The 25491-nt window shown below is 44.4% G+C and overlaps 1 long non-coding RNA gene across 1 annotated transcript in view; it reads right to left on the reverse strand.

The window, feature by feature from the left end:
- Positions 1 to 21196, reverse strand: part of LOC140724118 (uncharacterized) — a 48112-nt gene extending 26916 nt beyond the window's left edge. Inside the window, exon 1 of the long non-coding RNA XR_012098041.1 lies at positions 21007 to 21196. This is a non-coding gene — a long non-coding RNA (uncharacterized lncRNA). The remainder of the gene's footprint in view (positions 1 to 21006) is intronic.
- Between the last annotated feature and the right edge of the window lie 4295 nt (positions 21197 to 25491).

Genomic DNA, 25491 nt, shown 5'->3' on the forward strand with positions numbered 1-25491 from the left:
GCTATGCACTTTGCTGCCCTTTACAAAGTCAGTGCCGAGGAATAATATCACGTGGCATAAGCTAAAAGGATTTATATTTATGGATCTTAACTAAAGGTTTAGAAAAGAAAATAACGATAGCAAAAAACAAAAGTGGCCCATTATAATTAAACTTAACTCTTGCAAGAGGCATATTAACCTATCCTATGTCAACTACGAACCCTTGCTCCATGTAATCACGGTGACTCCTGACAAAAGATCCAGTTCACATTAGAAAACTCCCGTTATCGCTAACCATAATTCAAACCCAGCTGCTACAGGAGGTTGCTGCAGGAAGCTGCTACATTACTTTAGCAGTGGAACCTTTCCTGGGGTGTTACATACTGAGAGGTTAGGTAACCCTTCTAATAATATAATTTCATCAAAGAAAGCGGAATTCATAGCCCATGTGAGCATATGCATTCTGACAAGAAGCACATGCCGTAATACCTATAGGAAAGTACAGCCCAGTAAGTTTATGAAATAATCACTACAGGAGAAGCATTTAACAAATGTGGGAACATGAACATCTCTGGAACAATACCCTGTCATCTGAGCAGACTAGATGTCTACAAGTTCACTCGGAAACAGTCCAACAGCACATCCTTTGTCTGGGGGTTTGATTGTAAATTTGGGATACACGCAGAGAGAGCAGAGCTCGGAGTCGGTAAGGTTTGAGGAGGAATGAGCTGTGCCAGTGTGGCTGATTGATGTCTCGTCGGGAATTCCGGATTAAAACATACAGAGCAGGGCAGCAAACCAGATCGATATGCCGAAGGAGGAGGTTTGCGGAAGGGAGAAGGGGACATCAGTGCGTCGAGTGGGAAGGGAAACACATTGTATTTTTATTTTACTGTTAACACTGCTTTAGATAATTTGGACTTTGTCTGATAAAAATGACTCTGCCTTCTTAGGGTCAAATTGTACAATCAAATAAATACATAAAACAAAGTTGTTTGCATCATGTTACTAGGTGATTTTACATCAGAAATTAGAAATAGTGTGCAGTCGACGTTCTGGGCTAGGAACCCGGCTCTCAGCCTGTAGGAAGGGTCTCTGAATGTTTGAGATTTTTTTTTTAATCGAACATAAGGCCTCTAAGAAAGCCATACGAATCCAAAAGAATAAACATGAGGGCAAACTGGCCAATAATATAAAGTAGAATGCTAAAAGTTTGTTTGTCAGTTATATAAAGTGTAAAAGGATGGTGAGAGTTGAAACTGGACTACTGGAAATAATGCTGGAGAAGTAGTAATGAGGTATAAAGAAATGGCATATGAAGCTCATGAGTACTTTACATCAGCTCTCCCTGTGAAAGACATTAACAGTGTTCCTGAAGACCGTGAGTGCCAGGGAGCATGAGTGAGTGCCTTTTCTATTACAAAGGAAAAAGCGCCAAAGAAACGCTAAGGTCTTAAATAGGACAAGTGGACCATATGGTTGACATCCCACAGTTCTGAAAGAGGTTGCAGAAGAGATAGTAGATGCAGTGGTTATCATTTTTCAAGAATCACTGGATTCTGTTATGGTTCCGGAGGAATGTCAAATTGCAAATGTCTCTGCACTCTTTAAAAAGGGAGGAAGGCAAATAAAGAATGAAATTACAGTCCCTTTCGGCTACCCTGCCTGACAAATCTGACAGGGTTCCTCGAGGACGTAACAATTAGCATGAAAAAAATGAAGGGAGGTGGATGTCTTTGGCACAAATGTAACCCTCAGGCTCGCCCAGCTCCTGTTCGTCCAGGGGAGTCGGCCTTCGGCCCCACCAAACCGGGTAATCAAGTTGTGTGGATGTTGTGCAATGTACCCCCAGCTACAAACGCACAACGCAAAATACCAGATAGCACACCATATGCAATTAAATTATAGAACATTATGAATCTTAATCTGAATATAGTACTGAAAATAAAAAAAAGTGCGCAAGTCAAGTCAAAGTCACGTTTGAGCTCACTCAGGAGTCATTCTTCCACCATCGGTCTCCTCCGAGCGTCGCCGAACTTCGGACTTCCACATCCCAGCCCACTCTGCCTGGTGGTCTACCCGCTCTCTCCACTCGCGTCCTCCCTCTTCATCTCTCCTCGACAAAAAACCCACGAAGACAACGTCCTTCCTGATACACAAGACAAAGCAACAATCTCCGATGGGCTAACAGACATAACCCAAACATTGCTGCTACAGAGAAACAATTACATCAGCAGGGAACATTACTGAGAAGCCATTACTTTTGCCTTAGCAGTGAAACATTTGAAAGAAGCCATTACATAGAAAGATAGAAAGCGTATGGCACAATACAGGCCCTGCGGCCTAAAACGCTGCACTGAACATGTCCTTACCTTAGAATCTACCTAGGGTTACCCATAGCCCTCTAATTTTCTAATCTCCATATACCTATCCAGAAGTCTCTTAAACGACACTATCGTTTTCGCCTCCACGATCGTCGTCGACTGCCCATTCCGCGAACTCACCTTCACTGTGCAAATAAACGTACACCTGGCATCTCCTCTGTACCTACCTCCAAACACATTACAACTGTGCCCTCTCGTGTTGGCCATTTCAGCCCAGGGAAAAAGCCTTGGCTATCCACACAATAAATGCCCTTCATCATCTTATACACCTCTATCAGATCACCTCTCATCCTCCATCTCTCCAAGGAGAAAAGGCCAAGTTCACTCAAACAATTCTCATAAGGCATGGTCTCCATTCCAGGTGACATCCTTGTAAAGCTCCTCTGCACCCTTTCTATGGTTTCCACATCCTTCCTGCAGTGAGTCTATCAGAACCGAGCACAGTACTCCAAGTGGAGTTTGAACAGGTTCCTATATAGCTGCAGCATTACCTCTTGGCTCCTAAACTTAATCCCACGATTGAAGGCCAATACACAGTCTGCCTTCTTAACCACAGAGTAAACCTGCGCAGCAGCTTTGAGTGCCCTATGGACTCGGACCCCAAGATCTCTCTGATCCTCCACACTGCCAAGAATCTTACGATTAATACTTTATACTGCCATCCTATTTGATCTACCAAAATGAACCACCTCACACTTATCTGGGATGAACTCCATCTGTCATTTTGCAGCTCAGTTTTGCATCCTATCAATCTCCCACTGTAATCTTTGATGTCCCCCCAAACTATCCACAACACCACCAAACTTTGTGTTATCAGCAAATTTACTAACCCAACCTTCCACTTCCTCATCCAGATCATCTACAAATATCATGAAAATTAGGGGTCCCACAACAGATCCCTGAGACACACCACTGGTCACCGGCCTCCTTGTAGAATGTGACCCACCTGCAACCACTCATTGCCTTCTGTGGGCAAGCCAATTCTGGATGCTCAAAGCAATGTCCCCTTGGATCCCATGCATCCTTATTCTCTCAATAAGCCTTGCAAGGGGTATCTTGCTGAAATCCATATACACTACATCTACTGCCTTGCTTTCATCAATGTCACATGTTCAAAAATTTCAATCAGGTTCATAAGGCATGACCTGCCTTTGACAAAGTCATGCTGACTCTTCCTAATCATATTATACATCTCCAAATATTCATGAATCCTGTCTACAAGGATGTTTTCTATCAACTTGCCAACCACTGAATGGAGACACACTGGTCTATAATTTCCTCGTCCATCTCTACTCCCTTTCTTTAATAAAGGAACAACATTCACAACTCTCCAATCCTTTACTTGTATTTCCAGAAGACATTTCACAAGGTGCCACGCATGAGGCCGCTTAACATGATAAAATCACATGGAAATACAAGAAAGATGCTGACATAGTTAGAGGGATGGCTGACAGGCAGGGGCCAGCGACTGGAATAAAGGGGGGCATTTCCTGGTTGTCTGCCAGTGACTAGCAGTGTATTCCAGAGGCCAGTATTAGACACCTACTTTTTATACTTTTGTCAATGATTTAGATAAAGAAATTGACGGCTTTGCAGCAACATTGTCAGAAGTTATGAAGATAGTTGGAGGGGAATGTAGCTCTGAAGAAGCAATGGGATTACAGAAAGAAAGTGGGGCATCAAGGGAAATGATGAGAGGGCAGGTGCATGGGGTTGAATCGATCCGGGATCAGCCATTAAGAAATTGTAGATGGACTTACTGGTTTGAATGGCTTAATTCTACTCCTTTGTCTAATGGTTTTATGGTCTAAGGATATAAAAATTGGAAGAATGGGAAAAAACTGGCAGGTTGAATACAATGTTCAGAAATGAGCTGGTCGTAAAGAAGGCAGATGTTGGTATTCATTTCAAAGTGGAATATAATATAAAACAGCGAGAGTAGCTGAGTACTTATAAGAAACAGTCCGCACTGTTTGCACTTGGTGTACTGTCAACTGTTTTGTGCCCCGTATCTCAGAAAGCATGCGCTCACATCGGGGGGAGTCCAGATTACGAGGATGATTCTGAGAAAGAAGGGTTAAGATGTAAGAGCGTTGGCCCTGTACACACTGGAATTTAGAAGAAAGCGAGTAGATTGTATTGAAACCTACCAAATGTTGAAAAGACTTGTTTAGGTGGATGTGGAGACGATGTTTCATATACAGAGTCTCCAGAAATTGTAGACACAACCTCAGATTTGAGAGGGATCACTTTAGAACAAAGTTAAGTAGGATATTGTTTTTCCAGAGAGTGGTGAATCTGTGGAATGGTCGGCCACGGACAGGTGTGCAAGCCAAGTCCGTGGAAATATTGAAAGCAAAAAAAAAGAGAATTTCCTGATTCGTCAGGGCATCAAAGGTGATCCAGGATTAAACATAATTGATTGACGAAGCAGCTTTGATGGGCTGAATGGACTGTCTTAATGTACCACACAGTGACTGCCATTTCGTTGCCAGAAAGCTAGGTGCAGCTCTCCGTCATCTCATAAATGGGAGGGTGATTGAATCACCGAGTTAGCAGATGCCTTGCCAGCTTTGCATATGTGATTCATGCTGAGTTGGAAGCTTTGAGCAGAATGGCCAGGTGCTTCAGAAACAGTCTTCCCAATAGGCAAAGTAGGTGGTGGCTTCAGCTGCTCTCTGGATCCACTAGTATAGGTGCTACTGATGCAGTGTCTCCCGGTGAATTAATGAGCTTCTGTTTGCACAAGGTAGCTCCATTGGATGATGCAAAACCTGCGGCTGGAGACACTAAAATCATGAGTTGTTTATCTTCTCATTTATATCAATATCCTGTGTTATCTCTCAGTATGTACAGGCGCCGGACAAGCACACGCCTTGTACAGCAAGGCGACACAGAGGGAATGCGGACCACTCATGGTCTTTGCAGTGAAATTGTGAACTCTGGAGATGAGAGCTTAGAGAAATTGTAATCATTCGGTATGAGAGACAAGAAATCATACTACATCTATTGTTCTTTTCCCCTTTCTCTCTGGGTTTCACGCTTCACTGTATCTGTCTAACACACACTCCAATATCTCGCTCTCAGCGCTTCCTCCCTTCTCTTTCCCACTGTCCCTCCAGCCTCTATTTCATCAATGCTCCCTCGCTTTTCCCTATTCTCTCTCTCTCTCTCCCTCCCCCCCTCTCTCTCCCTCTCTCTCTCTCACACATATCCCTCAGCATTAGTCTGTTAATATGGATATCTGTCGCGCTCTTTGCCCTCCACATTGCCTTCATGTCACCCACAGGAACGCAGTATTTGACAAATCACTGTGCTGGAGATGTTGGTGAGGTTAAAAGCAGAGACTTGGTTAATGATTACACAACAGACAGTGGGATTAATTTAATTTCTGGAAAGGTGACAGGCTCAGAGTAGTGGGAAATCACGGCAGTGGCTGCTTAGTTCCCAGCGATAACAGCCATTGAACTGAGGGGGGCACATGTCCAGTTCCCGTGGTACGGAGGGTGAGTGAATTTTTTTTTTTTGAATACCATACAATACCCGGTCCCCTTCCTGCACGGTCTCTCACACCAGCTCTTTCCCCTCCAACTCCTTTACTCCCGATCAGCTTCTCCCCATTCCACACTCTTCCGCTTCCTCTCCAGAACCTCTTTCGAGATCGTTCATTTCCTTTCTGTTTAAGGCAGACTGCGCAGTCTGGATTGATCTTCATAGTCTGGAATAGACTAACTGGGGTGTTCTGACCGATAGCAGGGGAGAAGTATAGATGGGTTACACAGTGTGAATGGTCACCCTTGTAGCACAGTTCTCAATAGTACAGAGGACAGATTGACGTGGCCGTGCAAAAGGTTCAGAGGGACTGTGAGCAATGTCACCCAGAGGTGGTGGTATGGTGGTGAGGGGTATTGGGACCAGGAATACGCTGTCATGGGGCATAGACAGTGGATGTATGCAGTGATTCTGACTGTCCATCCCCATTATCCAGGTGAACATACAGAAACATTGGCATTGCTGCCTGCGGACAAAGTGTTTCTAAATAGAATGGTATTGTGTACTATAATGGGCATGGTGGCCCGAAGGGGAGCTTGATCAACAACCTGTGAATCGCCCTATGCCTATGGCAAATATAGGGTAATGGCCGGCACAGCACAATTTTGTGTGCTTAACACTGCTCTACCTTCTCTAAGCCCATGACTATGTGGCTAGGAACATCTCAAATATCAACTGTAAACTGCTGTGAATGTAATCATTGTTGGCAGAATTTAGATTTGTGAGGAAAGGGCGTACAAGAGCAAGATATACCAGTTAGTTGAGTGGTCCCACAACAAGAACCTTAGACTCAACTTCAGCATGACCAAAGAGCTGATTGTGAAGTTCAGGAAGGGCTAAAAAGAGGGAGCAAAGTCAAACAGCATCGAGAGGTCAGGAGTGGAAAGAGCGAGCAATTTAAAGTTCCTGGGTGTGAATATCTCTGACGCCCTAACATGGACACAAAATATTGTATAGGTATAAAGAATGCAATTCAGGGACTTTATTACACTCCGAGTTTGAGGAGATTTAGGTTGTCAACTAAAATACTTGCTAACAACCACTGGACACTGTGGGGAGAAACTCACCTTTGTCAGGCTTTGCACGTATAGCGTGATACAACTGTGGTACCGCAAAGTCTATGAGGTTGGGATGGCTCGCTCACCCACCCACACCCCAGTTTGTGTGAATGCTGTGTGATTTTCTACCCCCGGCAATCGTCCTTTGGCAAGATATAACATTTCTCACACTGAATACAAATTATAAAGAAGTATATTTACGAATGTTAACTTAAGCACCTAGTTACCAAAGGAAGGACTGGAAAAAAAATGACCTATTATACTTAAGCAGCCACCTGTGCACAGTGGAGATCAAATCATCCAGAAACATTTGTTTCCGCTTGAAATCCACGACAAACAAAAGGGCTCTACTTCCAGAGTATTGGTCCTTCCTCCTGAAGACATTCATTTGCATAAAGCACCTTGTGCAAGAGGGACGGCGTCTTCATCCATCCTCCCTCCTGCATTCTCCCAGCTCCCACCAACACAGAGCTGCCCTCACAGCATTCTGTAGAACCCTTATCAATTCTACCATCCTGACTGGATGCCACTACATTCTTAAGTTGTACAGTAAATCCCCATTTCTCAGATCAAACCCTACAAGCTTATAATAAAACAGACTTCTCTCACAAAATTGATAAACTGAAATGCCTACAGCATAGCAGACAGAATGTTAATCAGGGTGTTACACTTACATGACTTTATTTCTTAGAACAAGATTTTGATGATTGATGATTGCCACTTAATTGTAACTGTGTAAATTGTCAGATTGAGTTAACCTGCAGCAGTATCCGGCGATGTGCTGTACGGTGTGGGTGATGGGGGGGTGATTGATAAGTTCCTGGCCGGATGTAGAAAGAGTCAATTTTAGAGAACCGAACACATTTAATTTTCAACATAGTCCCGTCCTACATTTACACACTTTGCCCAGCGGCCGTGGAGCATACGGATCTTGCTCATCTGCAGGGGTGATTGATAGGTTTGTCGCCTAAGAAACATAGAACGATACAGCAGAATACAGGCCTTTCGGCCCACAATGCTGTGCCGACCCATAAACCCTGACTCCCATATAAACCACCCCACACACACACACACACACACACACATTAAATTCCTCCATGTACCTGTCTAGTAGTCTCTTAAATTTCGCCAGGGTATCTGCGTCCACCATTGACTCAGGCAGTGCATCCCACGCACCAACCACTCTCTGTGTAAAAAACCTTAATCTAATATCCCCCTTGAACTTTTCACCCCTTACCTGAATGCCATGTACTCTTGAATTGAGTGATGCCCTGGGGAAGAGGCGCTGGCTGTCCACTCTATTTATTCCTCTTAATATCTTGTATCCCTCTATCATGTCTCCTCTCATCCTCCATCTCTCCAGAGAGTAAAGCCCAGTCTCACCTAATCTCTGATCATAATGCATACTCTCTAAACCAGGCAGCATCCTGGTAAATCTCCTCTGTACCCTTTGCAATGCTTCCACATCCTTCCTATAGTGAGGCGATCAAAACTGGATACAGTACTCCAAGTGTGGCCTAACCAGACTTTTATAGAGCTGCATCATTACCCCACGACTCTTAAACTTTATCCCTCGACTTATGAAAGCTAACACTGCATAAGCTTTCTTAACTACCCTGTCTTCCTGTGAGACCGCTTTCAGGGATCTGTGGACATGCACTCCAGATACCTCTGCTCCTCCAAACTCCCAGGAATCCTGCCCTTTCTTTTGTACTCTGCCTTGGAGTTTGGCTTTGCGAAGTGTACCACCACACACTTCTCTGGTTTGAACTCCATCTGCCACTTCTCAGCCCACTTCTGCATCCTATCAATGTCTCTCTGCAATCTTCGACAATCCTCAGCACTATCCACAACACCACCATCCTTTGTGCATCTGAAACTTGTCAACCCACCCTTCTGCCCCAACATCCAGGTTGTTAATAAAAATCATTGTGGAAAAACACTAGTCACAATCTTCTAATTCGACTCTCTCCACCATGACCCTCTGCTTTCTGTAGGCAAGCCAATTCTGAAACCTGGTCAAACTTCACTGGATACCATACCTTCTGACTCTCTGAATAAGCCTACCGTGTGGTACCTTGGCAAATGCCTTACTAAAATCCATGTAGATAATATCCACTGCACTACCCTCATCTATATGCCTGGTCACCTACTCAAAGAACTCTATCAGGCTTGTTAGACTCGATCTCCCCTTCACAAAGCCATGCTGACTGTCCCTGATCAGACCATGAATCTCTAAATGCCCATAGATCCTATCTCTAAGAATCTTTACCAACAGCTTTCCCACCACAGGCATAAGACTCACTGGTCTATAATTACCTGGACTAATTCTACGATCATTTTTGAACATGGGGCAACCTTCACCCGTCCCCCCAATCTTCCTGTACCATTCTAGTGGACAACGAGGACATAAATATCCAGGCTCATCAATCTCTTCTCTCGCCTCATGGAGCAGCCTGGGGAATAAACCTTCAGACCTCGGGGACTTATCCGTCGTTTTTTTTTAACAAATCCAACAGCTCTTCTCCCTTAATATCAACATGCTCCAGAACATCATCCTCACTAATATTGTCCTCACGATCATTAAGTTTCCTCTCATTGGTGAATACCGAAGGGAAGTATTCATTGAGCACCTCACTCATTTCCACAGCCTCCAGGAACATCTTCCCAACTTTATCTCTATTCCATCCTATCTTCACTCCTGTAAACCTTTTCTTCTTCGGATAATTGAAGAATGCCTTGGGGTTTTCCTCTAGACTACTCACCAAGACCTTTTCATATACCGTTCTTGCTCTCCTCAGCCCCTTCTTAAGCTCCTTTCTTGCTACCCTATATTCCTCAATAGACTCATCTGATCCTCACTTCCTGAACCTCACGTATGCTGCCTTCTTCCAACTGACTAGATTTTCCACCTCTCTTGTTAACCGTGGTTCCTTCACTCTACAATTCTTTAACTTCCTCACCAGGACAAATTAATCCCTAACATCCTGCAAGAGCTTCCTAACCATCGACCACATGTCCATAGTACATTTCCCTACAAAAACATCATTCCAATTCACACCTGCAAGTTCTAGCCTTATAGACATAATTTGCCCTTCCCCAATTAAAAATGTTCCTGTCCTGTCTGATTCTATCCTTTTCCATGATAATGTTAATGGCCAGTGAGCGGTGGTCAGTGTCTCCCAGATGCTCATCTGGGAGATGAAAGATCTGGGAGATGAAAGATCTGTGACCTGTCCCGGTTCGTTTCCTAATACTAGATCTAGTATGGCATTCCCTCTAGTCGGCCTGCCAACATACTGTGACAGAAACCCGTTCTGGACACACTCAATAAAATCTGACCCTTCTAAACCCCAATGCATTCTTCAATTATGTGATGACAGGACCGACTAGAGATAAAGGTGGGAAGACGTGCCTGGAGGCTGTGGAAGTGAACAAGGTCCTCAATGAATACTTCTCTTCGGTTTTCACCAATGAGAGGGAATTTGATGACAGTGAGGACAATATGAGTGAGGTTGATGTTCTGGAGCATGTTGATATCAAGGGAGAAGAGGTGTTGGAGTTGTTAAAATGCATTAGGACGGAGTAGTCCCCGGGGCCTGACGGAATATTCCCCAGGCTGCTCCACGTGGCGAGGGAAGAGATTGCTGAGCCTCTGGCTAGGATTTTTATGTCCTCGTTGTCCCCTTGTTCAAAAAAGTTAGTAGAGATAGTCTGGGTAATTATAGACCAGTGAGTCTTAAGTCTGTAAAAGATTCTTAGAGATAGAATCTAAGGGCATTTAAAGAATCATGTTCTGCTCAGAGACAGTCAGCATGGCTTTGTTAAGGGCAGGTCGTGTCTAACAAGCCTGATAGAGTTCTTTGAGGAGGTGACCAGGCACATAGATGAGGGTAGTGCAGTGGATGTGATTTACATTGTTTTAATGAGGCATTTGACAAGATACCACATGGTAGTTTATTCTGAAAGTCAGAAGGCATGGGATCAAGGGAAGTTTGGCCAGGTGGATTCAGAACTGGCTTGCCTGCAGATAGCAGAGTGTTGTGGTGGATGGAATACATTCAGATTGGCTGGTTGTGACTAGTAGTGTCCCACAAGGATCGATTCTGGGACCTCTACCTTCGTGATTTTTGTTACCGACCTGGATATATGGGTAGAAGGTTGGGTTGGCAAGTTTGCAGACGAAACAAAGGTTGTTGGTGTCGTGGATAGTATTGAGGATTGTCGACGATTGCAGAGACACATTAATAGGATGCAGAAGTGGGCTGAGAAGTGGCAGATGGAGTTCAATCCGGAGAAGTCTGAGGTGGTACACCTTGGAAAGACAAACTCCAAGGCAGAGTACAAAGTAAATGGTAGGATACAGGGGAGTGTGGAGGAGCAGAGGGATCTGGGGGTACATGTCCACAGATCCCTGAAAGTTGACTCACAGGTAGACTGGTTAGTTAAGAAAGTGTATGGAGTGTTAGCCTTCATAAGTCGAGGGATAGAGCTTAAGAGTCACGGAGAAGTGATGCAGCTGTATAAAACTCGAGTTAGACCACAGTTGGAGTATTGTGTCCAGTTCTGGTCTCCACACTATAGGAAAGATGTGGAAGCATTGGAAAGGGTACAGGTATGATTTACCAGAATGCTGCCTGGTTCAGAGGGTATGCATTATGATCACAGATTAAGGGAGCTAGTGCTTTACTCTTTGGAGAGGAGGATGAGAGGAGACATGATAAAGATATACAAGATATTAAGAGGAATAGATAGAGTGGACAGCCAGCGCCTCTTCCCCAGGGCACCACTGCATAATACAAGAGGACATGGCTTTAAGGTAAGGGGACGAAAGTTCAAGGGAGATATTAGATGAAGGTTTTTTACACAGAGAGTGGTTGGTGCATGGAATGCACTACCTGAGTCAGTGGTGGCGGCAGATACACTAGTGAAATTTAAGAGACTACTAGACAGGTATATTGAGGAATTTAAGGTGGAGGGTTATATGGAGGCAGGATTTAAGGGTTGGCACAGCATTGTGGGCCGATTGTCCTGTACTGTGCTGTATTGTTCTATGTTCTATGTTCTATGTACCATGTACTTTCCCACCTTCCCCTCTGAGCTGAGGGACCAGTCTCGGTGTTGGAAATGCAACCGTCCCCAGCAACAATATCCAAGACAGTATACTTATTATTGAAGTTAGTGTTAGGGGTTTGAAAAGGGGTCAAGAAGAGACCCTATGAACTGTACTGTTTTTAAGAGAGAGGGGGAGGCATCCCGAGCAATGAGAGAGAGAGGGAGAGACAGAAATTGCCTGAAAGAATGATGATGTTAAGGTTCCTCTGCTGATTGTTCATCTTCCACCTTTCAACCGTACTTGCCAGCTTGTACGGTTTCTGCAGAATGTGATGGGACGAGCAGGTTGATGGACAGCTGATGTCCAGCATGTGGAGATAAGAAGCAGATCCGCTGAGCCACAGACAGACACACCACGAGACACACACTGTGTCGGACACTGAACGAGCGTTGTGCACCCACGTGAAGGTGGGGTTTTGGAGGATCATTTCGGGGAAATCGATCAGTGGCTCACAGAGTGAAAAGGTGCGACTGGTGGGGAATTATTTGTGTGTCCATCCTTGCCTGGGTGATAACTTCACCACTGAGGAACAGTTGTACAAATCATGGTCATAGTCGGTGACCACAACAGGACTTCGGAAGACAACGAGAAGATCGACGGCATCAGCTCTCACCCCTCTCTCTCTCTCTTTCTCCCTCCCTCCAATGTTACTCAACTAAATATGATGAAGTTAACTGAACTCTCTTCATCATTGTAAGATTGTATCCAATTACCCCTGGGTTTGAAAGAGCCTAGTTTTGTTCCTATTTCTACACATACATATATGTCTATATCTATATCATTGCTAACCTGTTTGATATATTTGCATTTATATTACTGTATTGTGTAATTTACTAATAAACATTATTCGTTTATCGCAATACCGGACTCCAGTGTGCTTTCCATTTCTGCTGGTTCTTTAACCCCGTCCCTGTGGACGCGTCCAAAATTGGGGCCTACATCCGGGGCTTTGAACAAAATTGTGTGGGGGATTGTTTGAATTGAATGGGGTACATTCCCTTATTTTGATTTGGTTGTGTGGAAAAACAGCAGAAATGGAGTTTGAGGTTCACCCTGTACACATCAGACTTCCAATATAACTCGGAGTCCTGCCATATGCAGAAGTTCGCTGACGACACGGCCATAGTGGGGTGTGTCAGGAATGGACAGGAGGAGGAGTATAGGAAACTGATACAGGACTTTGTGATATGGTGCAACTCAAACTACCTGCGTCTTAATATCACCAAGACCAAGGAGATGGTGGTGGACTTTAGGAGACCTAGGCCTCATATGGAGCCTGTGATCATTAATGGAGAATGTGTGGAGCAGGTTAAGACTTACAAGTATCTGGGAGTACAGTTAGACGAGAAGCTAGACTGGACTGCCAACACAGATGCCTTGTGCAGGAAGGCACAGAGTCGCCTGTACTTCCTTAGAAGGTTGGCGTCATTCAATGTCTGTAGTGAGATGCTGAAGATGTTCTATAGGTCAGTTGTGGAGTGCGCCCTCTTCTTTGTGGTGGCGTGTTGGGGAGGCAGCATTAAGAAGAGGGACGCCTCACGTCTTAATAAGCTGGTAAGGAAGGCGGGCTCTGTCGTGGGCAAAGTACTGGAGAGTATAACATCGGTAGCTGAGCGAAGGGTGCTGAGTAGGCTACGGTCAATTATGGAAAACCCTGAACATCCTCTACATAGCACCATCCAGAGACAGAGAAGCAGTTTCAGCGACAGGTTGCTATCGATGCAATGCTCCTCAGACAGGATGAAGAGGTCAATACTCCCCAATGCCATTAGGCTTTACAATTCAACCGCCAGGAGTAAGATATGTTAAAGTGCTGGGGTTGATTGTATTTAATGTATCTAAGTAAACTACTTAAGAACTTTTTAAAAGCTATTATTAGTGCTTTTTGAGAGAATGATTTAGATGCATATCATATTTTTGCTGAGTAATTTATGTAATTAGTTTTGCTAAAACAAGTGTATGGGACATTGGAAAAAATGTTGAATTTCCCCATGGGGATGAATAAAGTATCTATCTATCTATCTATCTATGTTTATGGTGGATCCAACCCCTGATGCTTTGTATGAGGCTAAGAGGGATGTAGTGATGGGAATCACTCGTAAGCTAAAGATTAAAGTGACCGCTCGCACAAGGAGGGCTCAGGTACAGCTGTTAAAAGCACAACATAATGTAGCCGAGGGGAAATTCGAAGAGGAGGTAGAGATGTTTGTTGAGGGTAAAGCACTTACTGAGGCAGAGGTTCAGCTTCAGGCAGATAAAATGAAGTAAGAACATGAGTTCCGAGTAAAAAAAAACAGAAACTGGCGGCTGAGGAAGCAGAAAGCAGAGAGAGGAGCAAAATAAAAATCCGGAAATTGTGACTTTAAAGGAGAGAGCTCTTACAGAAGAGGAGGTTCAGAGAGAGTCAGTAGGATATTATCTAAGAGGTGGGGTGTTGATGGGGAAGTGGAGACCACCTACTGTGCCTGCAGATGGGGATTGGGCTATTGAACATCAAGTGGTTGTCCCGGAAGTTTACAGGGTTGAAATTTTAAACGTGGCTCATAGTCTGTCTTTAGGTGGACGCTTTGAAGTGGAAAAGCCAATAAATGAAATTGTTGAAGGAATTCTACTGGCCTAATTTAAGGAAGAAGGTTGTGAACTTGTCCAGGACTTGCCATATCTTTCAGGGTGCAGGAAAACCTAATCAGGTGATCCCAAAAGCAGCATTTAGGCTGATACCTGTTTTTGGTGAACCATTTTCTAGGGTCATGGATTGAACGGGTCTATTGCCAAAGACTGCAGCTGGCTACGAGTATGTGTGCTGTGTCTAGGTTCCATGGAATGGTGCCCCTGTGGAACATCAAGTTAAAAACACTTATCAAATTCTCCACACTGGTAGATCTAACTAAAGAGATTCAATCTGACCAGGGTAGTAACTTTACATCGAGAACATTCCAGGGGATAGTTAAAGAGTTGAGAGTTAAGCATATTGTGTCACCTTTGACCTTACTCAGAGAGCAATGGTCAAGTCAGAATGTAAATGTGATCAGGTGTTGTCATGACTCCGACCTCACACTAGTGAGTACTGTCATGACAACGGAGGAGTTTGTCGTGGCTAGTACTGGAGGACAAAATCATTTTACTGAACTCCCTGTAGTTTTCACAAGACTCAGAAAGTCTGATGTTTTTTGAAAAATATTGATGGGAAAATTCAACATTTGCAGTCAAAGCCGAAAAAAAATTGAAGATTTTAATTAGCCGGCATAAAGGTTTATTCCCTGATATTCTCAGACTGTGCACAACGGCAGTGCATGACATCATTGTCAAGTCAGCCCAGCCCATTAAAAAGCATCCCGACAGAATGAACTTGGAGAAAAGCAAGCTGGTGGAAAAAAGAAATTGAGTACATGCTTGCACCCGGTATCATTTGGCGACCTACCACAGACTGGGCAGCGTCTTGTGTTCTTGTGCCAAAATCGGACGGTAAAGTGATATCCTGTACTGACTACAGGAAAGTCAATGCCATCACAAAGACAGATGCTGATCCTATCCCGACAGTAGATGATTGCATTGATAAAGCTACGTACCTTACAGAAAATTGACTTGCTAAAAGGATATTGGTGTGTTCCTTTGACTGAAATGGCTAGAGAAATCACAGCATTTGTCACACCTTCAGGGCTGTATGAATATAATGTTTAACCTTTCGGAATGAAAAATGATCCAGGAACATTTAAAAGGATGATTGACTCGGTAATTAGAGGTTTAGAAAACACAGGGCCTTATATCGATGATTTAGTGGTCTGGAGTGACACGTGGGAAGAGCACACTATGGCTGTGGGGAAATTGTTTGAGCAACTGTAAACTATATTGTGTTATCATCCCATATTCAGAGCACCTGACTTTTCCAAACCATTCTCCATAGCAACAGATGCTAGTGACAAGGCTGCTGGAGCAGCATTATTGCAGAAAGGTGAGGATGACATTGAACACCCAGTGACTTATTTCTCCAAGAAATTTAATATACACCAGAAAAAAAAACTATTCCACTATGGAAAAAGAGTTACTGCCACTTATTCTGTCTTTGCAACATTTCAAAGTTTATATTTGTCCTGTCCACAAGCCACAGATAGCTTACTCAGATCATAATCCCTTAGTGTTTCTGGTTAATATGAAAAATAAGAACAGAAGGTTGTTGAATTGGAGTCTGATATTGCAGGAATATGACCACGAAATTAGACATGTCAAAGGTACTGACAACATCTTAGCCGATTATTTATCTAGATGTTAAGTTTGAAACTGTACCTGTTTTACTCTGTTATCTGATGATTACTCATGTATTGTTATAAACTCTGTAATTCACATTTAACCTGAAATTTTACCCTCCGTAAAAATTTCTTAAAAGGAGGGGGTGTTGGGGGTCACCCTAGTATGGAAAGGGGTCCAGAACAGACACTGTAAACGGTGCTGCTTTTAAGAGAGAGAGGGAGAATCTTCCAGAGCAATGAGAGAGAGAGAGAGCGAAACTGCTCGAAAGAATGATGTTATGGTTCCTCTGCTGATTGTTTACCTTTCACAAGGTTACTTGATTGCTTGTACAGTTTCTGCAGAAAGCGGTGGGAGGAGCAGGTTGATGGACAACTGGTGTCCAGCATATGGAGATGAAAAGCAGATTCGCTGGGCCACAGTCACACCAGGAGACACACACAGTGTCAGACACTGAACGATAATTGTGCACCCACGTGAAGTTGGGGTTTTGGAGGATCAACTGGGGGAAATTGATCAGTGGCTCACAGTGTGAAAAGGTGCAAATGGTGGGAATTATTTGAATTATTTTTGTGTCCACCCTTGCCTAGGTGATAACAGTCGTATGTATCATGGTCATAGTCGGTGATCACAACAGGACTTCGGAAGACAACGGGAAGATCGACAGCATCACCTCTCTCTCTCTCTCAAACATTACTCAACTAAATACCACGAACTGAACTGAACTCTGTCCATCATTGTAAGACTGTATCCAATTACCCCTAGGTTTGAAAGGGTTCCTATTTCCACACATACATATATATCTATGTCGGTATCATTGCTAACCTGTTTGATATATTTGCATTTATATTACTGTATTGAGTAATTTACTAATAAACACTATTAGTTTATAGCAATACCAGACCCCAAAGTGTTTTCCATTTCTGCTGGTTCTTTAACCAGGTCACTGGGCACGTGACAGTAGAAAGAGATGGGTTATTTACTTCAATCATTCTGCACTACCACTCAAAGAGTTGTACTGCATGTGCATGTAAAGACAGCTGTATAACTGATCTCCTTCTACCTTAGGCCAGAAACTTATCTCCTTCTCCATGTTCACAGGTTACGGGGAGGAAGGCCGTGGAGTCAGGGCTGAGGCAGAGGGTGGAAAGATCAGCCAGGATTGAATTCCGGAGCAGCGTTGATGGGGCCAGATGGCCAAATTCTGCTGTTGTGTCTTGTGGGCTTATAGATGGGTGCATGGATCTGTGAAGGGCTATGGTCCAGATTCCCTCTCCACAGTGTAACACCCCGGGAAATGTTTCACTGCCAACGTAATGTTCTCTCTGTAGAAGCAGTGTTTGAGTTATGGGGAAAAATAACTGGCTCCTTTGTTTGGAGGGAGGTGAAGAGCGAAGACGCTGGAGAGAAGCGGTGGTAGGACTGGACGCATTGGGGAAATTATAATTAGATGGAGACAGGTGCCGAGAGCGACGGAGGATCAATGAACTGAGCTCCAACTTGTGCACATTGACTGTTTAATTATAAGGGGAACTTTGTTTTTTTAATCTTTCTTATCTTTACTAATCTTTCAGTTAATATTCACAAATATAATTTCTTTAATCATATTCAGTGTGCTGTCTGATATTTCTGGGCATTGAGCTGTAACAGGGTAGCAAATTACACAGCATTCACACAAACCGGGTTTGGGGTGGGTGCGCCGCATCAGTCTCCCGGTTTTGGCGGGACCAGAGTGTGTCTTCCCTGGACTTACGCAGCCAAGGAAAGCATCCGGGACCTAGGCACGTTGTCAAGTGAGTTTTCAAATAAAAGACATTTCCACAACGGTGGACTGATTACCATTAGGACCCTGGGGTTTATCAGCTCTCAGGAGTCGAGTTCTGTACTTCTGATCTTACAGTTGTAAATTTTATCATCTCTTTCTCGCTTATTTAGTTTTCTAATGCTTTTGAAATCTATTTCCTTATGACACCTGTTGTGTCATTCGTGGTGTGGATTATCAACGGGCTAATATCTATCCTCCTGTTTTCCAAAGGAATGCATGTTTTAAATTTGAGCAAAAAGTTACGAAGGCGAACAGACATAAGAAAATGAGTCTGATGAAAGTTTTCAGGTCGAATCGCTAACTGTTTACGAATTTCCATAGGTGATGCCTGGCCTCCTGAGTTCCTACTGCAATTTGTGCGTGCTGCATGCAGAATTCCAGCATCTGCAGATTTTCTCGCGTTTCTGATAAGAAATGAATCTTTCCTTTAGTGGATGCGACCAAAGGGGTTCACCAAAGCACTAAATTGACGGGTATATTGTTTCACATACAAAATGCTGGAGGAACTCAGCAGGCCAGCCAGCAACTGTGGGAAAAAATACAGTCGACAGATCGGGCGAGACCCTTCGGAGAGAAAAAAAAACTGAGGAGTAGATTTATAAGTTGGAGGGGTGTGAGGAAGTTGAGAAAATCCAGATGATAGGTGAATCCTGAAGAGGGAGGGATGAAGTACAGATGCTGGGAGGTTGATTGATGAAAGAGACAGAGGGCCACGGGAAAAAAGGGGAGGGGCAGATTTTCTCTTGTTTGTAAATTTAATTGTTTCTAAAGCTTTTCGTGGTTTTCACGCGGTCATTCAAAGACAACAAACAACTTGTGTTCCTACTCTCTCACCGGGATGATTTTAAAACCTCCCCGACACACCACAATGCAGCTTCGATCTTGGATAAACCAATGGGAAATCCTAACCGTGCCAATGATTTCAAAACAAGTACAGCGGCCGAACATATAATATCGCCGGCAGAAGAGAGCCGGTGACTCCTGGATCCCTGACTCCAAAACAAAGACACTTTAACAAAAATGCTGCGTGAATGAATACCGTGAAACAAACATCAGAAGCGGCAGTATTCTCGCCGAGATCCCACTTAAAATTTCTATCACTTGTTCGATATATTTTCCGAATCGATTCATGCAGCCAAACAGCTGAGGGGCCTTTGGCTGACTTGGGCGGTGCAGGCTGTTATCCTGTGGGGCTCAGAATCTCTGTGCAAGCAGCTGCCTGCCCGCAGGGCGAATTCCAACACACACATTCCTCAGGAGAGGGAGCGGCCTCTCTGCTGAAATCGGAGCAGCCGGCTCGGTAGCTTGCTGTCAATCAATACTGAAGGAACTTGGTTTAATAAATTGTTTAACCATTCCTTCTCCACGGAATGGAAACAAAATCGATACAGAGATAATATTTATGTGATATCGAATCTGAGAGTGAATTAGTACCGTTAGAGTTGCTGCCCAAAATGCTGAGGGTTTATAATCTTTTTTTTCGTGGTCGGTGTACTGCCCTGATTCCTCCAGGTTGTTACAGCCAAGGGTGTTAATGGGAACAAGGTCCCTCTGCCTATTAAATGCTCCCAATGGCGTTCACCTAAATAGCCTTTGACAACCAAGTCCGGCTCCTGGCCTGCACGTGTCGCTTAGCTACTGACCCCGACGGAACAGTTTCTACTGACAGGAGACGGGGCAAGAGTCATAATAATTGCCGTTTCGGGCAGATGTGGCTCGTCAGCCGCGGTTGACAGTTCGTCTGGAAGGAATTCTCTGCACTGAAACCTCCGCTACCTTATGGCTGAATCTACTCATGAGAAAGGATTCGATAGTATACACAGAGCGAAAATTCCGGAGCTGCAGTTCCTAAGTTGATTTCAACCCTGACTGGCAACTCCTGAGACGCTGCCGGTGCCAAACTGTATGGATCTCTGCCGATCCTTGCTGTTCATTATGCGCGTGGAGCGGGGCAGCCTGCTACATGGACAACAGCTTGCTCTTCGTATCGTATTGACCTGGTCAACTCTGGCCGACAGAGGCCCTCACCACACACTGCCCAACGAAAGGGACCCAAATAGTCGAGTGTCAGATTGTGCCACGTGACCCCTGACTGACCCCACACCGCGTCTGTGGGAGAGTGATGCAGCAAGGCTGGTAGAACCACTGACATCCTCGGCCTGGGGAAGAGGTAGACACCGCAGCCATGGTTCCACCCACCTGACACAGCTGTCGGTTCTGGCTTTGGTGGCGCTGCAGAGGAGGTTCACCGGGTTGATTCCTGAGATGGGGGGAGGTGGCGGTTAGACTACGGGGATCTATTGATTCCCCTGGGACTGTACTCGCTGGAATTCAGAAGATTGAGAAGAGATCTGATAGGTACCTATAAAAATATAACAGGGATGGAAAAATAGAGGCAGGAAAGTTTTTTTTCCCAGTGGTAGGAAAGACTAGAACGAGGATGCATAGTCTCAAGATTCGGGGAGTAGATTTAGGATGGAGATCATCATTCCCAGAGAGTGGAGAATTCTCCGCCCGATAAAGCAGCTGAGCATTCCTCAGTAAATATATTTAAGACAAGGTTTTGATAGATTTTTGCATACTAGGGGAATTCAGGGTGATGGGGAAAAGGCAGGCAGGTGGAGATGAGTTCATGGTCAGATCAGCCATGACCTTACTGAATGGCAGAGCCGGCTCGACGGGGCAGATGGCCGACTTCTGCTCCTATTACCTGTGTTCTTACTTCTTATCTTCGACCGGAGCGGGTCAGACCCTGGGTTGAGGAGGAGGAGCACAGCGAACAGGGGAATCCCTGAGGGGAACAAGGTGAAACACATGCAGAAATATAAAAAGCTGCGTTAACCTTACCTCACGTCCGCATTTATCTTCTCAGTTGATTTTTGGGCCGATCTCACAAGTTCTCTCCTTATTATTCAATCCCAGCTGTCCCCAACCTGGCGCCCACGGATAATGGTAAGGGTCCATCGCATCTAATCGGTCGGGAAAGCTTGCTCGACCCCAAACGTGGGACGGACGTCCTCTCGTTAAAGTCTGCAAGTCCCAGGCTGTGAATTCGAGCCGCCCACGCTCTGCGAGATACGAAGCTCCGCCCAGCAGGTCCCGTCCTGCCCGGGGCAAGACGAGTTTCACCTTAAACGTCCCAGCACAGAGTCACCTGCTCATTCGGAATCATATCAGAGCCCTTCCCCAGCTTCCTCCCACTTCAACTGTGAACAAGATATGTCAAGTCCTTTGCTAAACAATTGCAGGGAATTCAGCAAAAACTAATCTGTAAATCAATTTCCTTGTTTCTTTTTGAGTTTAATTACAGAAGTTTGGCTATAAAATTCATGTTATTTTGCATGCATTTTTTTTGCTGTAAAAGTGGTCGCGGAATCCCCGCCCCTTAAGTCACCCCCGTGTAAGATAAGGCATACGAAAGAGGAACTGTCCAATACGGGGTACGGAGGTCTCAGAGGGTTAGGAAACTCCCAGAGAAGTTGGCCTATGTTGCACCTGAGGAACAGCGCGTGAGGTTTACTGTTTGGGAAGCAATGTCACTGTTTGTGCCTGGGTTAGGGTTTGGTAAGTAACAATGTAACAATGGGTTACATTGTTTACTATCTATTGTGCTGTAGAAGTAATTTAGCTTTCATCTGAAGAAGGAAGTCGTAAGGATTTAAATTCCAATTCTCTTCAACGCATTCCAGTCCAGTTGGGGTCAACCGCCATTTATCCAAGCCCAGCTGTTACTTCACATTACCCAGTCATTTAAAGTGGGTGCGTGGACTGGTGTGATTCGCAGTTATCGAGGATCAGATACCCTCCGCCTTGCACTGGGAACGTCAGACATTGAGGTTGGCGAGTGCGAATGGGTATGGATGGTCATATCCATAGACAAATGAGTGTTTAGTATTTCAGATAGTTCCACGACTTACATCTTGCTGGGTCAATGAGGTACTGACTCGCTTTACACTAAAACCTGCTCCACGCCTCCTCCATATTCTAATGTCCCGAAGATACTGATCGGTAGGACAATTTGCCTGGGGAGAACACCTGGGAGATCAGAAGGTGAATGTGAACTGGAGTCTGGACTGGAGACACTACAGTCGGCTCTAGCTTGTGTTCAGGACGTCCCCTTATTATTGAATTGAAGCACTGAGGTGAATAGATATTTCACCGCGCTGCTAACCTGCTCCCTGAATTTCAATGAATCACGGCATATACAAATGTGAACTGCCACTGCGGAAATGGGAATCTGAGGAGTTTTGTAGTGTTAAGAAGTGTGAGTTCATGGAATTGATTGTGGGATAATGTGCATAATGAAAGATACCTCCTCAGAATACACAAAACAGTTGGGTTTATGGAAGATGGGCTGAAGCAAGAAGGGAAGGAATTATGTTGGCACGCGTGGAGCTAGAGTCCGGATTAAAGTCACTGTTGATCCCTTTGGCTTCAGCTCAGGATGCGTCTTTGTTAGTGATTGGGAAGCAACAATGTGACCGGATATTTCACCGCGCCGATAACCTGCTCCCTGAATTTCGACTGAGTCACTGCATAGATAAATGTGTTCGTGCAGCAGCTGAAATCCCTCAGCAAGTACGCCACGTAGTGAAAGATCGACTCAGAATCTCTGAAATCGAGTCCTTTTCCAGAAACCTGGTAATACATAACGTTTGCCACGCGCGTCATCCACAGGAGGATGAAGCTGCCGGAGAGAGTGAAGAGTAAAACTATAGACCTCTTCCTGCTCTCCATCTCCTGGTCACTGCGGTCCTCCCTCTTGTTCTGACCCTTCAGACCTTTACGAATCCGGCTGGCTACTAAAATGTACCGAACTGTCAGAGTGTTGAGCAGCAGGATTACAGCGAAAGGGAGGAAGGGGGTTAAAACCATATCGATCCAATCATAAACAACCCATCCAGGGTCACTGAAATAATTGCCCATGGTTACACAGCCCCACGGTACGTTGTCGATGATTACCCATGGTTCCCGCACGAAGTACCGGGGAACGTTTTTCAGACAAAACAGTACGCCTGTTGATGTTATAACCACAGCCGCAGTTCTTCCGGTACAATATTTTGTTTTCAGTTTCTGGCAGCAAATGGCGACAAATCGATCAAATGTGAAAATAACGGTAAACAGTGTGTGGATGTGTACGTCAGAACATCGATGACACAGGGGTAATGCGCAGAAAACTCCACGGGAAATAATGCCAACTGATTCGATACATAATCACCTTGGTGATAATGGTCAGTAGATCCGCCGCTGCCATGGCCACCAGGTAGCGAGTGGTGCAGATGGAGAGTCCGCACTTTCCCCGGAGCAGAATCACAATCGCCACTACATTCACTGAAAAGAGATGAGTCAGAGAGTATGTGAGTGAGTGTGTGTGTGTGTGTGTGTGTGTGTGTGTGTGTGTGTGTGTGTGTGTGTGTGTGTGTGTGTGTGTGTGTGTGTGTGTGTGTGTGTGTGTGTGTGCCCGTGTGTGGGTGTGTAGGACAGCAAGAAAGAGAAGAAAACTGACACGGCAGTTTACTGAACACATTTTCCTGTAAGTAACACGAGATCCGATTTCAGCTACAGTTCAGGAGTCGGTGAACGGCTGCTAATCTAGTAAAATTCACGAGCCACCCTCTCAGTGAACGGCCTTCTTCCTTGTGGAGGTAAGATAAGCGGGTAATTGACGGGGATAAATGCGTTCTGCGGGAAACGCAACGAAGGGTGCAATTCCGATTCCTGCCGCTGGTGGGAACAGTTTGATCGTGACCGACCCGGGCTCTGCAATCTCAGCATCTGCTGGGGCCGAGAATGGATAAAGAGGGAAACCACACATTCGGAATAAGGAAGGACATCATCAGATCCAGGAGGGTTCATGGAAATCAACAAGGACTCATCGTTTCATGCAGAGACCGTTCTTCAGAACGAAGCAGTACCTCAATTTTCGGCGGATCTCAGAGCGATAGTGGGGACAACAGTAATCAGAGGCTGAGTGCCTCAGTTATACTGGTTTAATTATCCAGCGCAGTTCAATTCAATAACACACGGTAGCAGATCCTTGGCAGTGGTTCATGTGAACAGACGCAATTATTGACCAACAAACGGTGGAATCTGACAGTGACAGTCATCAAACGGAGACGTGAAACACACCAACAGTGGTTCATTCTGATCAATAACTCAGAAGCAGTGAACACAGAATGCACACCTTCCCTGTCATACCTTTCCTGAAAGCTGCTTGTCACAAACATTGCTTCCTGTTATTAAAGGCAGGGAAACGATCGAGTCGCTCCCATGAGTTAGAGGAGAGACAGGGGGATAATTTCATTTTCATTAAGCATGTAAAATCAGAATATTGAATTTACAGGATCGATATCTCTGACCTACATTTGTTCAATGATTTACCCATAAAGAGGATCAAACCGGTTAATACACAGAAATATCAAAACAGGAATTGTTGCTTTTTCTTACCAGGAACTCCAATGACGGCAATAAACACGAACAATATTTTCTCCACGTTCAAGTACCTATCCAACATTGCCATTTTCTCTCCAGTGATGTGTCCCCTGTGCTACAGGTGATCTCTCGAAATGAAAAGATGAGACAGCACATGCGTGGGGGTTTTAATTAACATTTGGGTAATCCACAGGGACAGATTTCAAAAGAGTTTAAAACGAAGATTCTTAAATTATTTGCAAACCTATTACTTCAGAGAAGGAATTCCCGTGGTGATAGAATGTGGTTAAATTAATGAATTAGTTTTTTTAACCATTTGTGTGAGTTAGTTTGTCTCAACAAAGACGCCTGAACATTTGTGGTGGCTTATCGATTAAATGTGTTTCTACTGGAAATATATACTTCCAAGAAACCAATTGTCAGACACACACATTAAAGTGAATTAATTAGTTATAGCTTATGAAATCGTACTGAATCACTTAATGTTGCCATTGCCCTGAAGAGTATAAACTCCAGCTGTGGTTTGAGTTTGGGTCTCCAAGTAAATGTCCGTTTGAGAAAAGCTGTTCAAATCCACTAAACCCTGTAATTTCTTCAACGACTTTGTCACAGTCGGAGCATTTGGAGTTCGTTCCTAACTTTAAGCATGGCTTTAAAACTCAGCAATCTAATGGGGGGGGGGGGAGATACTTTTTTATTATGTTATGCCCTGTTTTATATCTTTACTGCTATGCTGTAGGATTTTCAATTATCTGGTCCATAAGAACGGAGTGAAATTATCATAAGAATGATAATGTTGAACGTGTGCCTTCAAATATGATGTCGAAGAACTGGGGGGGTGGGGAAGTTTTTGCATGAGTAGCACTGAGGTTGGTCTTGGGGATTTTATTCGGCGGCAGA

Source organism: Hemitrygon akajei, unplaced genomic scaffold, assembly GCF_048418815.1.
Source record: "Hemitrygon akajei unplaced genomic scaffold, sHemAka1.3 Scf000164, whole genome shotgun sequence".
NCBI classification, from domain to species: domain Eukaryota; kingdom Metazoa; phylum Chordata; class Chondrichthyes; order Myliobatiformes; family Dasyatidae; genus Hemitrygon; species Hemitrygon akajei.